We start from the raw sequence: 3,235 nt of genomic DNA, 5'->3' as shown, positions 1-3,235 counted from the left end.
GGGAAAGCCTCCCGGCGCTGGCCACGCGGGGAGGTAAGTGACCCACTCGTGTTGCGAGAGCACTGGGGACGCCCCGCCCTTTCCCTCTCCAGTATGAAAGGACACGAAGAAAACCACAATAAAAACCCTCCCTTGTCTCTGCTGTGTGTCTGGTGCCTCTGCAGCTTGTTGCACCCACGAGCGAGGAACCTGTCACCTGGAGTGGACGTGAGGGCAGCCGTGTGCCCGGCCCGGCGGAGAGCGGGGTAGAGCTCGCGGAATGGAACCGGGTGGCGGCACGCCCCACACACCCTTTCCAGAGACAGGCTGCCCGGGAGCCCCCAAACTCTGAGCGAACCGTTTCTTCTTACAAGTCTTGGTCAGAAACTTTTCCCTGTGTCGCCGGGGCCACCGGCGTGCCGTTTGGCTCTCGGACGGCGCCGCTGGTCCCAAAGGCTTGCTGTGTCCCCCCTTCTGCCCTCGGTCCGCGCCCGGCGCCCCTTCTGCAGGCCGCCCCTCGCTTTCCCTGGAGATGCCCCTGGTGTCCGGGGCGACTTCTCAAGATTTCTTCTGCGGCCACAGGGCCCCACGCCTGCGCTCTGCCATGCGGGCTGGACACTCGGGGCTGGTTCCCCGACGGGGGGTTGGGGTGGCGGTTCCCCGGGGAAGGCGCTAGCTTTCCGGGCCAGGCTGCTCTCTGGGGGATGACTGCTGATCAATAAAAGAAGCCTATCCGAGGAACCCGCTTCCATCCCCTCCTGACCCGTCCCCGATCTGAGCCCATTCCCAAGTGTTCCCCCAAGTTCTGCTCCAGAACCCCAGGATTAACGAAGGTATTTTAGCACATTCCACAATATCCTGGAACAGAAAGTCTTGTTCGTTTGCATCTATCTCACACCCTCACTTACACACACACACACACACACACACACACCATGGACACGACACATTCTGCAGATACATACCACACACCACAAACAGGCACAATGCACAGACGCAGTACACATAGCACAAATATGACGCTCATCACACATACATTGCTCACACATGCATCACACACACCATTTATGCTACACACAAACGCCATACACACACGACACATCATTTTTATTAGCAGAAAAGAAGGTTAATATCATTTTGTTGAAGGGACTGAGGAGGAAGTGGGTGAGCACTAGTATATATACTTATTCCCACAAATGTCAGTTTATTCCAAAGTTAGAAACTAGCTGGTGTCAGAATTTAGAATGCCTTTGTGGCTCATTTTTTTTTTTTAATAAAATGGAATTGATTTCCTACATCTTCCTAATCCCTTTCCCTGGTCTAACAGGCAAACTTTGATCACAGCAGGCAAGGCGGGGTGGGGGTGGGGGATGTCCTTTCCTATATGTAGGGAAATATTCTTGGACAATCTTCACAGAGTCCTTCTTCCTGAGATTGTGTCTAAGGAAGAGTTGGGTGTAACTTCATTTTCTTTGCCTCTCCTTTCAAGAGCAGAGAGCTGAACCTGATTTTGTTCTAAGTAGCGGCAGGACAATACTGTCAGGACACCTTCCTCGCCCCCAGGACTCGTAGGCCCGCCCTCTTTCATTTGAGTTTAGTTGGGGGAACAGTTCGGGAATTTCAGTTCCAAAAGGTCTGTAACATCTGCTGGTGAAAGAGCTGTCTCACTCAGAAGAGTTCATTTTGATCAGCTGTAGTAAAAGGACCCACCCATTTGACTCATGCTCAATTAATGGTGCTCAAAAATATATAAACACTTAGAATTCATCCCTAAATTATTGTTTGCTTTTTCAAGGGGCAGTGGCAAAAATGGTTAGAGAGACATCTTCCTCAGCAATGATTTTTCAAGAAGTTGGAAATTTCTAATATCATTCCTGGAATAAGAGAAAAAATTTGACTTTAAATGTCAGGTTCCAAATTTAGATCATAATTGCTGATCTTGTAGTTCCCTTGAAAATTACTAAGGAAAAGGGCGAGCCACAGATTTCTCCTGAATTCTGCCCGAAATCTATACAGTATTACAGCAGCAGATGACTTCTTGGAAACTTGTATTCTCCGCCCTATCTTGAGTGGTTTTGTTTACATCTTGGCCTAAAAGTTTCCAAATATTGATTGGTGTTTATTTCAGTGGCAACTATGTATGTTTCATGACTGTCTGCAGCATGTTTGTGGAATGGGAATGTTTATCTCTACAGGGGGTTTCCCAAGCCAAGCAAGAGAACTGGGTAACTTCATCAAAAGACCATGCCCAGTCTCTACCCCACCTCCCAATTTCCTGAATTGGGATTTAGGATGGTAGTAGATACTATGAATTTGGGGGTTGACACAATATTTTCTTTTTCATATGTAACTAATAGAGGTGCTCATAGATATAAGAGGTAATTGAATGTATGGAATTACACTTTTTATGCAACTTCGATAAACAGTTAAAATTAAACCTCCCAGGCACTGGCTGATGTGGCTCTGTTGGCTGGAGCATCCTGTATACGGAAAGGTTGCAGGTTGTATTCCTGGTCAGGGCACATACCTAGGTTGTGGGTTCCATCCCCAATTGGGGTGCATATGGGAGGCAAATGATTGATGTTTCTCTCTCATATTGCTCTCTCTCTCTCTCTCTCTCTCTCTCCCTCCCTCCCTCCCTCCCCCTCTCTCTAAAATCAATAAGCATATCCTCAGGTGAGGATTAAAAAAAAAAAATTAAACCTCCCAGAACGAATTGTTTTGTTGGAGAATAAGGTTTGTTTCATTTAGAATTTTTTTCTGATGTCATCTGGTAGGATGATTACTTCAATGAAAGAATGTGGGCGTTCCCAGGAGGTCTGGTCATCTACTGTGCATCCTCTGAAATATGTTACTTCCTGCACGATGTAGTAAAAGGGTTTTCTGCTGGGCATTGCTTTCCTTATCCTCACGAAGATTGCTTAAGAGCCAGCCCTGGGAACTGTGTCCACAAGTGTCTGTTAGGACGAGAGCGTAACTCAGGACGGCCGCTTCTGCACGTCCACTGGTTAGAGCAGACCCTAAGCACCAGGTTCTTTCTTTTAATGTCTCTTCATTTTTTTTTCTCTCGAGGGGGAGAGAGTTTGAAACATGACATTGATGTTCAGAACAGCAGCACACACTTGATCCTGCAGCACCAATGAAGGGGAGGGAGGAAATAAAGCCACTGAGACAGCTGGGTTTTCCTTGCGCGATACAGGTGCAGGGAGAGGCGTTGGGGCTGGGAGCGCGCCCTCCCCGGTGGGCGGGGCGGGCG

At 48.3% G+C, this 3,235-nt stretch overlaps 1 protein-coding gene across 1 annotated transcript in view; it reads left to right on the top strand.

The window, feature by feature from the left end:
* Positions 1 to 6: 6 nt before the first annotated feature.
* Positions 7 to 3,235, top strand: part of SAMD13 (sterile alpha motif domain containing 13) — a 52,713-nt gene continuing 49,484 nt past the window's right edge. Inside the window, exon 1 of the mRNA XM_014539246.1 lies at positions 7 to 33. The gene's annotated coding sequence lies outside the window, so the exon portion shown is untranslated. The remainder of the gene's footprint in view (positions 34 to 3,235) is intronic.

Source organism: Myotis brandtii, unplaced genomic scaffold (genome assembly GCF_000412655.1).
Source record: "Myotis brandtii unplaced genomic scaffold, ASM41265v1 scaffold21, whole genome shotgun sequence".
Taxonomy (NCBI): Eukaryota; Metazoa; Chordata; class Mammalia; order Chiroptera; family Vespertilionidae; genus Myotis; species Myotis brandtii.
The sequence above is the reverse complement of the archived record's forward strand: the minus strand, read 5'-3'. Positions and strand labels throughout refer to the sequence as shown.